This window comes from Nilaparvata lugens, chromosome 2 (genome assembly GCF_014356525.2).
Source record: "Nilaparvata lugens isolate BPH chromosome 2, ASM1435652v1, whole genome shotgun sequence".
NCBI classification, from domain to species: Eukaryota; Metazoa; Arthropoda; class Insecta; order Hemiptera; family Delphacidae; genus Nilaparvata; species Nilaparvata lugens.
In genome coordinates, this window is record NC_052505.1 from 90,318,818 (window position 1) to 90,332,511 (window position 13,694).

Below are 13,694 nucleotides of genomic sequence, written 5' to 3' on the forward strand. Positions count from 1 at the left end.
GTATAAATAAATTTAGTATTGCGTTATAACCCATCAATAATTCCATTATAACATTACATTTCGCACACAGATAAAAAATAAGTACATAGAAAAATATATCACATGAATTTAGCTCTAATTATTGCATTCAGAATTCTTCTTCGTCTTTTCTCCTGCGTCAGAAGAGAACAAATTAAATTGTAACATTTTAAAATACAGTCCATTTTAAAATACAGTCAATCACATTCTACATTCAGTCATTGTGTCAGGTAGTTCCTCAGTTTACAATACATTCCAAACAACTAAGACCTACAAGAAAGTGAACCCCGTTTTGTATTTATATTATATCTTTGGCCTCTAATATTATCCACTTTAGTTTTCCAATATTTTCTTCGATTTAATGATCACATAGGCTCAGTTGATATCTTGAATGAATTTACTGTAACATGATTCCAATAATTCCAAACATAATGTATAAACTTCCTGTACTATCGGCTAATTTTAATTCCTTTCCTTTCTTTTATCATCTTTGGCATATGTATTCGCTCTTCAAAAATATTATCGTACGTTGTTATCGCATCTGGTGTCAATATTAAAATACTCTAATTTCATCCCAGATCAGGATTGATTGAATTCAAATTTTCAAAAAATATATAAATACATTTTTAAAGAAAAATAAAAAAATATGACTTCTTCACTTGCGATCAGGAGCCAAGCTTATTGCTGTAGTCTAGCAAATTGCAATAATTCAAGGCCTGTATTACACCAGTGACACAATAGTGAAACACAATGTGAACTGTTCGATTTGGAAGGCCGATTTTATATCGGTTGTCCAAAATCTATGGGTGTTCAATTAAGCTGGATTCGCATACAACATTGAGAGTTAACAGTGAAATATAATTCCCATAAGTTAAAATGGTATTATTCATACTACTTGGTTGGGCTGAGTGGTTACAGTCCAATTAGAACTCATTAGAATTATATATTCATATCACTGTCACTGTTGTGTGCAAATCCAGCTTCAGTTGCTACCATTTCATATCATATCATTTGAATTTTGCAAAATTCCAACCTGCTATCGGATAAATGTTTTTTGATTGTATGATAAAATAATAATAAATAAAATGAAAGTTGCTATTACAAAGACAAACAGCTAAAAAGTACAACCTCTCAAACATAGAGGAATATGAAAGAAAATTGAGAACAGTCAAGAAAAGATTGATCGACAAATTCAAAATGAGATTCATAGTTCAGTTAATATCTGTAATGCTGCCCAAATTGGTGTGTTGGTTCAACCTTAGACCAGTTATAGAATAGACACGCTGGGAGTCTAGCCTCTGAAGCCAACATCTACTGCCATATCTCCAAATCGTGACGTCATCATCGGATAGAAAACTTTCAGATTGTGTCTATTTCAGAAGGATGTAAATTATTATTCATAAAAATGGTAAACTCCAGCTGCACTCCCGCTGAAATAGACACAATCTGCTATGGAGAACAATGTAAACAAACTCTACAGAAAAGTTTTCTATCTGATGCTGACGTCACGATTTGGATATATGGCAGTAGATGTTGGCTTCATCGACTTTCAATATGAATATACGATAGGCCGTGTCTATTCTATAACTGGTCTAAGGTTCAAACGATGTAATAGCCACAAGTTTTCGTTTCGATGTATCGATTCCAGTAGAGTTGTACGTCGTCTATTCCAGCATAGAGAAAATGTAGCATAGGATATCCCATGGTATAGGTTGTTCATTCTAAATTTCAAGCCAATTTCCCAACTCAAGCCGATTACTTTTGACAACTGTCAATTATTACTGTTTCGGCCGGGTGGGAGTGTAAGAACGGCACAGTATGTGAAACCACCAGCGTCACATGTCTTCACGAAGAAGAACTACTAGGACTACCAACAAAGATTCATAAAAAATAAATACTAGGACTATCGGCTTGAAGTACCAAGACTATCGGCTTGAGTTAATAGTGAAATTTGAAACACAGACGTCCTATACCATAGGATATCTTCTTATGTTATCTTCTCTCTATGGTTAAAGTTTGTAAGTTTTCGATTCCAACGAGTCATAAAAAATTGTGTGTCAGTTAATATCCAGCGAGATAACAACAGTATAAGCGGCGTACAAACTTGAGCGCTTATTATATCTGTACCTTACTGTTTCTGTGCAAATAAAGATATGATCAGTTGATGAAAAGTGGAATGAGCGTGTGTTCGAGGCGCTCAAGTCTGTACGCAGCTTTTAATGCTGCTTCATAGTTTATGATACAACGGTTCATGTGCTGCATCATAAAAAAACTAAGCTGAATCGTAGGAAAACTGTTGTATCAGTTAATATGCAACGGGTTGATTCTCAGAAAAACAGTTGTATCAGTTGATACGCAACGTAATGACTCTTAGAAAAAAACTGTTGTATCAGTTAATATGAAGCAGAATGACAACAGTTCATATGCTGCATCATAGAAAAAGTGTTGTATCAGTTAATATGCAACGGGTTGACTCTTAGAAAAACTGTTGAGTTTACATGCAGAAATTACAACAATTCATATGCTGCATCATAAAAAACAGTTCTATCAGTTAATAATATGCAACGGGATGATTCGTAGATAAACTGTTGTATCAGTTAATATGCAACAGAAAAGTGTGAGTGAAAAGTGTGAGAAATGTGAAAAGTGTCTTAGAAAAACTGTGAGTTTACATGCAGAAATATTACAACAATTCATATGCTGCATCATAGAAAAACTGTTGCATCAGTTAATATGCAACGGTTTGACTCTTAGAAAAACTGTTGTATCACTCAATACACAAGATGACTCGTCGAAAAACTTTTGTATCAGTTAATATGCAACGGTATGACTCGTAGAAAAACTGTTGTATCAGTTGATACGCAACGGCATGACTCGTAGAAAAATTGTTGTATCATTTCATATGCAGCGGAACGACATCAGTTACTATGTAGCGGAATGACAAACTTGGGTCCGAACGGTGACTTATAGTTGACGCCGACCTGTGAGTAGACCTTCTCTGGAATGGCCAGGTTGACCATGTAGAGACGCCCGTTGTCATCGCAGTGAGCCAGCGGCAGAGGAGGAATGACCGACAACTTGACCGGGACGCCCGGTGTGCCCGACGCCGGCGGGTCGATCGCCAGCAGCGACGCCCTGCATTCCACAATCCATGACTTGATGGAGGCGTCGATCTGACAGGATGCATCGCTCGCCAACGCCACAACCACTAGGTCCACTGCTCCCGTAGGCAAGTCTGTTAACAAATTGCTTTCAATTATTTACAAAAATGAATACGTACAAACAAACTGTACTGCAAGTGAAACCTTCGGCAGGATATTTTTAATAACTAGAAATATCCACATATGATACAGTATCAACACATATTAACAGGTCAACTGATCCTGATGGCAGTTCTCAGTGGCCTATATTACAGATCACAATACGAATATACATAAATGAAATTAGTTATACATTCTATATAGGAAATATCGGGGCACCGAGCTTCGCTCGTTATTTTTATTGACCGAGCGAAGTGAGGTCTAAGATTGAAGTCGACGGTTTGGCATTTCTCTTAATGTTTAAATGTTTGAATGTTTAAATGTTTTTTTGTTGCGCATAATAATAGATTTCCATGAAATTTGACAGGTATGATCCTTTTTAAATTCGCGTCGACGTATATACAAGGTTTTTGGAAATTTTGCATTTCAAGGATAATATAAAGGAAAAGGACCTCCTTCATACGCCAATATTAGAGTAAAAATCAGACTATAGAATTATCATCATAAATCGGCTGACAAGTGATTACATCAAGTGACACGTGATTGTGTCATCGGCGACAAGTGATTGATAGATGTGTGGAGAAGCCAGTCTATTGCTGTATTTCCATAAGGTCTATAGTTTCAATCAGGTACTTGTGGATGAGAATACTGCGTGAGGTCTACTGTTCACAGAACTACTAGTTTATTGATAAACAGAACACAATTCTCTAAAATGATCGTGTTCATATTTCACAGCTGGCTTTATGTCATCTTATTAATTTCGGGGATGCGATATTTTGATTTTTCACATACTCGCTCACTCACTTTTTACTATCCACAGCTGTTTCAGCCAAGGATGAATTATCCTTTTAATGTCGTTCAGCGAGTTTTCCCAAGGATGAGACCTAGTGCAATCAAATCTTAATATCATAAACCTACTATGTTGCAAATTTCGTGAAAATCGTTAGAGCCGTTTTCGAGATCCGTTGAACACAAATAACCAGATATAAATAAATATAAATAACCAGATAAGTAACCAGATATAAAAATACAGAAATGCTCGTTTAATATAATTGATAGCTAGTATCCAAAAACGTTCAAACTTTCCTACATAATCACAACTAGCTACAGCACTCATGTGCTGAATGAATTACACATAATATACAGTGTCCCACAGAAGTGTAACAGCCGAAAACCATAGATTCTACATTAATATAAATAAAAATATAAATCTAAGTACCTTTTTGAAATTGTTCAGTCACATGTTTTGGATATATGATGCCATTATCAAGTGATTGGGAAATGAATAAATTACTTTAATAAATACTTCTTGAGAAGCTTGCAATAGCATTTATTTAATGTCATTTTATTTATTTTCCCATCACTTGATAATGGCATCATATATCCAAAACATGTTGTGACTAAACAATTTTAAAAAGGGATAAAGGGTACTTGGATTTCTATTTCTATTTATATTCACGAGTAGTTCCAAGGAAAAAAGACAATTCTACTTTAAATTTGCAACGGAAAATATCCAGTAAAGTTTTTTTTATATCGACCTTTATTTTCGAGATGATAGATTTCTCTATATTTATGAAAAACGTCAATAGCTACAAAACCATCAGTCGAAATCTAATTCTAAGGATATAATTGGAAAGAGGAAGAAATTTCCAATAAGATTCATATAATTTGTTTGTTAGACGAATTTGAACTATTTATGAGCGTTCAAACTGTTTGGAATTTGGCTTTGAACTCGGTGAATGTACGTTTTCAATTTTTGAGTGCTTATAAAAAGTTCAAAAACTTCAAAAAAGGAACATATGATATGAATCTTATGGAAGTTTCTTCCTCTTTCCAATCATAGCCTTAGGCCGGTTACAGAGCTCGACCGACCGTCAGTGCGTATGTACCATCCTGACCATACGCATCCATACAACAGTTTTTTCTGACTCACAAAATAGACGCCTTTACAGATTGTTTAATTGCAGCCTATTATCTTCGTAAACGATAGATTAAAAGACGTGATATCAAGTTCACCCGTGTCGCCCAAAGAGCATTTCAAAGGGAATTTAGTACCATTATATACATCATTGATTGGGGATGAAGATAAATTTTTTAAAGTTGAACCTTAGAGTTTACATTGGTCCTCCGGGCCGGATTTTATTGGCTATTTTTTATTCAAATATTTGGCAAGCACTTATCCAATTTTATTGTAAATCGTTTGTGCATGCTAGGGTTCAAACCTGTTTGTACATTATGAATTGAGCCGATCAAGTTGGTTCACTCTTATCTCTATTGTCCGATCGGAACCGTTACTTTGCAATGCTGATAACGTTATCGCTTAGCTTGCTTCGTCTATTGAGCTTTCTCTGTTCAATTTGTACTAACATTATCATTTTGCTTGCTTGAATCATCAATGAAAATCGTTCATTGTTGCATTCGTAATTTTATTCGAAAATTAGTAAATGAAAATCATTAAGACCTTTCCAATATCCAATCATGAGTGAAAAGAAGTTAAAGCTCAAACGAGCTAAACTTGAGCAATATTTCTATCGTATTCAACGTACTTTCGAATTGTCGAAAAAGGCTTTAAAAGAAGAAGCTAGTGCTAAACAATTTCTAATTCTCTATAGTTCCACTCTTAAAACTGTTCAGGATTATGAAGCTGTTGAAATGGAAATACAGGAGCTTGAAATGGAAAAAGACCCGGAATTTGTACCCAAATTTAGTAGTTCACATATGGAAATGTTCGAACATATGGAAGCAATTGCTAGTGAATTGAAAAAACGCAGTCAGGTTGTACCTAGTGTTTCTACCCCGGCTCAACCTGTATCTTCCAATAAGGATTCGTCTAATATTTTACCGAAAATTGAAATTCCTGTGTTCGACGGAGATCAATCAAAATGGGCGGTATTCTACGAAATGTTTAAATGCATGATTCATGACAACAAATCGATTCCAAATCAACAAAAGGTCCAATATCTGGTGTCCAAACTATCTGGAGAAGCGGCTAATATTTCACGTCATCTACCACCTATTGCTAATAATTATGAAATTATTTGGGATGCATTAATTAAGCGGTTCAATGACCCCCGCTCACTCTCAAATGTGTACTTGAAACAAATTTTCGAATTCAATTGTCTAAAATCTGAGTCTCGTGCAGGTTTAGTTTCTATAGTCGATCAGTTCTGTGGTTCAATTACTGCTTTAAAACGCCTACGAGGTGAAGATGTATCTGATGCAATATTTCTGTTCCAAGCGTTGAAAATTTTAGATCCTGTTTCTCGAAAGGCATTTGAAGCTTCAGTTCATACTAAGGATGATCCCACATATACTGATTTTGTTTCATTCATCGAAAGGCAGATTAAATCGTTACCGCATGACGAATCGTCTAAACAATGCAAGCCAGTAGTGAAACCAATACCAAAATCCAAAGTGTTGGTTGTTCAATCGAATTCGCAAGTGACCAAATCACCGGTAAAAATATCAGAATGTCTGAAATGTTCGATGACAAATCATAAATTGATCAATTGTCGTCTTTTTCGTCAGTTATCACCTTGGGACCGTTTTCGTTTTGTTAAGGAGAAGGGTTGCTGTTTGAAATGTTTCTCGCCAGCCCATCGTAGTAAAGATTGTACTTCTTCCAACTGCGAGGAATGTAGTCAGAAGCATAATTCGCTTTTACATTTCGGAAATGCTTCAAATTCGTCATCAAATTCGGATGCGAAAAAGGTAGAAAATAATACTATTACCTGTTGTTCTATCGATTCGAAGTCGGCACCGTATAGTGTTCTACTATCAACTGCTCAAGTCGAGGTACCTGATAAGAGAGGTAGATTGCACAAAATAAGAGTTTTAGTTGATTCAGCTAGTCAAAGTCATTTCATTACTCGTAAACTTTGTCGTAAATTGCAACTATCGATTTCTCCTTTCCAATTAATTGTGAATGGTTTTGGCGGAAATTCGCAATCAGTTTTTGGTCGTACTTTTGTCACGCTTCAATCTCGACTCGATTCTAGTGTTAAATTTTCCATTGAACCATTAGTTGTCGAAAAAATCATGGAACAGCTTCCCACTAGTAAAATTGATAATTCTAAATTATCAAATTTGTTTGGTCTTCGACTTGCTGATGAAAGTTATCACATTCCCAGCGAAATTGACGCTATTATAGGAGCTGAATTAGTGCCCCATATTTTCCGAAATGGTCGTGTGGAAATTGATTCGAATTATTTGATGGCCTTGGAAAGTGTTTTCGGTTATATTTTGATGGGTAGAGCCCCTATTTTAACTCAATCTTCAGAAAATTCAACGTGTTTGATGACTTGTCTAACATCACCGTTGGATAAGTTAGTTCGAAAATTTTGGGAAGTGGAAAGCGTTCCAGATGTAGGAAAACAACTCACTGCTGATGAGTTGGAATGCGAGAAGGATTTTGCATCGTCCGTTCGTCGTGAAAATTCGGGTAGATTCGTTGTCTCATTATCGTTTTCAAAATCCCCTGATTGTCTTGGTGATTCTTATGCTATGTCAGAACGTCGACTCATCAGTTTGGAGAAACGACTGGCACGTGATCCAAACATGCGTTTAGTGTATCACGATGTCCTCTTGGATTATCTCAAACAAGGACACATGGAATTGATAAAAAATCAGAGTGATAAAAGTGGTTATTTTATACCTCATCATGCTGTAATCAAAACTCAGAGTCAATCAACGCCTTTGCGTATTGTCTTTGACGCAGGCGCGAAAACTACTACTGGAGTATCATTGAATGATATACTTCATATCGGCCCCAAGTTGCAAACGGATATTTTCGTTCTGTTAGTCAATTTTCGGTTATTTTCTATCGCTGTAACTGCTGATATAAAGCAGATGTATAGACAGATTCTTGTCGATGAATCGTGTCGCAAATTTCAGCGTTTGTTATGGAGATTTTCGTCCAATGATCCCATACAAATTTTTGAATTAAAAACTGTCGTATTTGGTCTGAGTGAGTCACCGTTTCTAGCTCTCAGAACTGTCCATCAACTTGTTCAAGAAGAAGGTGAAAATTTCCCTGATGCTAAAGCTCGTATTCCGAGTGACATGTTTATGGATGATTTGGTGACAAGTGTGTCTTCTTTAGGTGAAGCAAATCGTCTTTGTAGTCAGGCTAAAGAATTGTTCGAGAGAGGCGGATTCGAACTTACTAAATGGAGTTCCAATTCACCTGAATTGATGAATGATTTCTCGGAAGATGAAAAATCGGCCTTGTCTAAAGATTTCGAGATGGGAAATTTGTTGGCTGTCCTAGGTTTGAAATGGCAACCTGGTAGTGATTCGTTTTGTTTTTCAGTGAATCCTAATCAGTCTGTTCCTACCAAACGTCACATTTTATCGGTAGTAGCACGCATTTTCGATCCTTTGGGACTCTTGTCACCCCTAACTTTGTTTCTTAAATGTTTAATTAAACAATTATGGAATGCTGGTCTTGATTGGGACGATTCAGTACCTCCCTCTATTGCGCTTCAATGGGAGACATGTCAGAAGGAGTTCCCTTTATTGTCCAATCTCTTCATACCACGTCATTTAGGAGTGATGAATGATTCGAAAATTACTGTCATTGGTTTCTGTGATGCATCGACTTTAGGTTATGGTGGTGTGATCTACATAAAATCTCAAATGGATATGCAACCTGCAACTATCACATTGTTGTGCGCTAAATCAAAGTCGCGCCATCTAAGACTTTATCCATACCTAGGCTTGAATTATGCGCGGCGCTCTTGCTCGCTGAATTAATACAGGTTGTTGTCTCTGTTTTGAGCCTTCGTTGTCACGTGACTCGCGTTGTTGCATTATCGGATTCAACTGTTGTCTTACATTGGATCAGGGGCTGTCCATCTAGATGGCAATCTTTCGTCGCTAATCGAGTTACGAAAATTCAAGACTGTCCTATCAACGACTGGTTACACGTGGCAGGAAATTCAAACCAGCTGATCCCATTTCGAGAGGTTTATCCCCTTCTGAAATAATTAATCATGATTTGTGGTGGTCTGGCCCCTCTTGGCTAATGTTAGAAGAGAGTGATTGGCCCGTCAAGGTCGATCTGGAACCTATAGAGTGTCTACCTGAGGTCAAGGTTCACTCAATTGTCACTGTAGTACAGTCGGAAAATTCATCTATTAATTCGATTCATCTTTTAATTGCTCGTTGTTCCAACTACCAACGTCTATTGCGTATCATGGTGTTAATATTGAAAGTACTTCGTCTATTGCCTAAACCTCATGAATTAGATTTCGATTTGGCAGAAAAACATTTGTGTAAAGTCGTACAAAAAATTCATTTTTCGAAAGAATTACTGGAATTGAAAGCTGGGAAAGAATGTACTTCTCATCTTCAACAACTGTCACCCTTTCTTGATCATGATATTATTCGTGTGGGTGGACGTTTACAAAATTCTGAGTTGAATTATGACAGCTGTCATCCGATTATATTACCGAAAAATGATCCATTGGTCACGCTTTTGATTGATTATTTTCATGAAAAGCACTGTCACGCTGGACCTCATTTATTGGCGTCTATTTTGAGACAAAAATATTGGATTTTATCAGCCCGTGTCCTTATAAGGAGTCATGTACGAAAATGTAACAAGTGTTTTCACTATCGTCCCACTCTTACACCGCCGAAAATGGGCAATCTGCCAGCCTGTAGAACTCTGTCGTCTAAACCATTCGTCCAATGTGGAGTTGATTATGGTGGACCCATTCGAATCACCATGGCCAGGCGTCGGAATCCTTTCATATTTAAATCGTACATTTGTCTTTTTGTCTGTATGGCAACTAAAGCCGTTCACATTGAATTAGTTTCGGACTTATCGACCCAAATGTTCTTATCAGCTTTTCGCCGTTTCCTTGCTCGACGAGGTCCTTGTAAGGTCATGTATTCCGATAATGGTACCAACTTCGTCGGCGCCTATGATGAGCTAATAAAATTGTCACGGATGCTGAACTCCAAGGAATATCAAAACCTGCTCCAGAATGAACTTGCTGATCATAGCATTGAGTGGAATTTCATCCCGCCAGGTTCACCTCACTTCGGCGGTCTTTGGGAGGCGAATATAAAATCAGTAAAGTCACACCTGTTTCGAGTTATTGGTAACCAGTTGTTGACTTACGAAGAATTGAACACTGTCTTAGTTCAAATTGAGGCTGTACTTAACTCACGCCCGTTATGTCAAATGAGCGCGGATCCGAGTGAACCCCTCGCCCTCACACCGGCTCATTTTCTCACTTTGACACCTCTTAAGTACCTTCCTATGTTAAATGTGGAAGATCGTCCAATGAATCGATTGGATCGGTTTGAATTAGTCAATCAAATGGTTCAGTCTTTCTGGAGTCGTTGGCGCAAAGAATACTTACATGAATTACAAACCCGTGTGAAATGGTGTAAGGATTCCACCCCTCTCACGGTTGGTACAATCGTCCTAGTGGATCAACCAAATGTCGCACCGTTGAAATGGCCTCTGGGGGTGATTGAGGAAGTATTTCCCGGTGCTGACGGTGTCGTTCGAGTGGCTATGGTGCGGTGCGCCAATGGTCGCTTCAAAAGGCCGGCTACAAAGTTGTATCCGTTGCCTACTCAATAATTTTCCTTTTGCATTTTTTGTTTTATTCTCGTTTTGTTTTATTTTATTTCTTTCGTCGTTTATTCATTGTTTTTTTCGTTTCTTTGTTCTCTAGCCTTGTCTGAAAATAGCTTTTCAGCCGGGGGGGATGTTGGAGCCAGCTCTAGTTTTCATTTTTCGTTTTTGAATTGGACGCGCGCTCCTCGTTCAGTTCGTATTTCTTTCACTTGAGTGCGTCGCGCTCACTAGCCGGTAGGCTGTCTTTTTCAGTTCAGTCTCGCTTCGTAATAGCTTGCCTCGAGTCGGGAATTGATAATTATTATTCGTCGATCATTCCCAGAAGAAAATCGTTCTTCAAATTATTATTTTTTCGTTAATGTTAAATCGTACACCATAAACCTACGTTTGGAAGAGTGTTTGCCAAACTCCCTTTAGTTGAAAGTTTTAAACTATTATTTTTCGATTGGAAAGTTCACCGATCTATAGTCTTTAAAGACATTGTAAATATCTCGTCAGAAATATATGTGCAACGTTATATGATGGAAGCCGAATTTACCAACAGTAGATGACAATTAAGCTTGCCTTTTCACCATCCTTGATTCATCTCCTACCTCGGGGACACCTGAATACCTTACCTGGGAGTTGTAAGCTCAATAATATAAATATTACATTAGGTACTCTGCAGATTTTCGGTGAGTTGTTCTTTTATATATTCATTGCATGTACTTGTTTCTGTAGAGATATCACTTGTTTCTTTTCTATTCAATACAGTCCACTTTACATCAAAATTATTGATTACCAATTTAAAATCAATATAAATTTCTTAAAGTTGAACCTTAGAGTTTACAGTAACAAAAGTTACATTGATAAGCTAGTAGAATCTACTACGATCTAGGAAGAATCAATCTACATGTTATGACGTCATTAATTAGTTGTGGGCCTGAAGTAATATAGTAGGTATTGCTTTAACTGACAAGGGTTATTCAAGGCAGAGTCAAGACTTGTTTGACTCATGCAATAAAAGCTGAAATCGAACGAATACCTTTCGAGCCATATTCAAGATCGATTCTAATCAAAACTGTTAGCTTTGACTGACAAGGGAAATTCAAGGCAAAGTCAAGACTTGTTTGACCCATGCAATAAAAGCTAAATTCGAACGAATACATAGCATGCCATATTAAATTTCGATTCCAACCAAGTTTGTTAGCCTTGAAAAACAAGGGTATGCTGCTTTCGATTCTAGTATGGAAATTCAAGGGGACTTCGAGTTGAATGTCAAGCAACATCGTTTCCAGCTGGATTCAACTTCAGCCTTGATTGACAAGTGAAGGCTGCTTCTAATTCAAGCCTTGAATCAAGCCTTACTGCTGACTGGGATGTCATTCCATTCGTTACATTATTGACTACAATATTAGTCGTATTCATCATCTCAATAAAACAAACAGTTTCCTTGATTAAATAATATTTATGATAAAATTTAGGGGTTTTTCGATTTGATTTTTTGTTTTCTCCGATTAACTTTGAAGCAAATGATTTTAAAGAAAAATGAGCCAAATTATTAATGTCGGCAATTTGATGTCAAATCCATTGATGTGTATTGTTATGTATTTGCGATTCGATTTGACGCTGTGGAAGGGGAAGCAGCCGACGCGGCACGGCACGGCTTACTCTCTTCATCATAGTAAACAGTAATATACCTAGTAGGCCTACTGCTTTCCAAGTTGCATCTTACACTATGGCGCTCGAAACAGTCAATTTCGTCTATTGTCTTGACATGCGCTGAAACTAAATTCTCACTTTTCAATTCTCTAAATTCTAAATATTATAATTTTCGAGATTCAACCAAGTTGATTACAGCAATTCAGCTGTCATTGCTGGTTTAGGAAATCAATATTTTCTACGTGACCAATTATTATAATGCCACTATTACAATACAGTCATCATTATTGATGTCTATGTTTTGATTGAAATGTGATAATTAACTCATCATTTTGTTGTTATACAGGGTGATTCATAATTATGGTAAAATATTTTGATACGTGATAGTAGAGGTAAAAATAAGAAAAAAAGTTCATATAAACATATATCCATAAACGCTTCATTAGCGAGCTATACAGAGTGAAAGATTTCGCCCGGAATTCAGTTCCTCTGGTGAAATACACCGATGCTGAATTGTTTGGGGACTAGTTTTTGAAAAACTTATGCTGGATTCATATGGAAAAATATCTGAAAAATTGAATAAAACTAGTCTGGAAGCTGTAGTGTGAGTAGTTTTTGAGAAAAAAGTTGAAATATGCAAAAAATTTAAGTAGAAAAACACAGACTTCTACGTTTGATGCCCAATAACTTTCTTTAATGACCAGTAAACAAATATTTTTTCGCAATAAAAATTGTAGAGAATTTAATTCTGAAAAGAATTATGTAAGCTGTGTAAACTAAATTCAAATAAAAGTTGAATAAAATGTATTCTTATGTAGTACATTACACCATAAAAATTTGCTGTTTTATGCAAAATTTCAAGTCAAGTTGAGTTGTTCAAAGGTGTATAATCCAGTTCTTTCCTTTATTATTATTATAGAATATGTGGTAGTTTGAATATTGAATTTATGTTGTTTATGTGTAAAAATGTTGCAGTTGACAAAAGTGGGCGCTTGCGTTTGGTTTGTGGCCTACATAGTTGTGTTCACAGCCGATTCTCTGTACTGTGGCCTAGTCGACATGAAAGTCAACCGACTCAGTCGGCTGTTCTACATCAATCTTTTCAGGTGAGCTTGCAACAAACTTGAAATAACTAGTAGTTTCAAAGTCTGATTTTTACAGTAATTTTGGCGTTCGAA

General features: G+C 36.6%; 1 long non-coding RNA gene across 1 annotated transcript; it reads left to right on the plus strand.

The window, feature by feature from the left end:
* The first annotated feature begins 2,078 nt into the window (after positions 1 to 2,078).
* LOC120350045 lies at positions 2,079 to 2,495 on the plus strand. The gene is made up of 2 exons (XR_005570581.1): positions 2,079 to 2,337; positions 2,426 to 2,495. It is a non-coding gene; the product is annotated as an uncharacterized LOC120350045 (long non-coding RNA).
* The last annotated feature ends 11,199 nt before the right edge of the window (positions 2,496 to 13,694 follow it).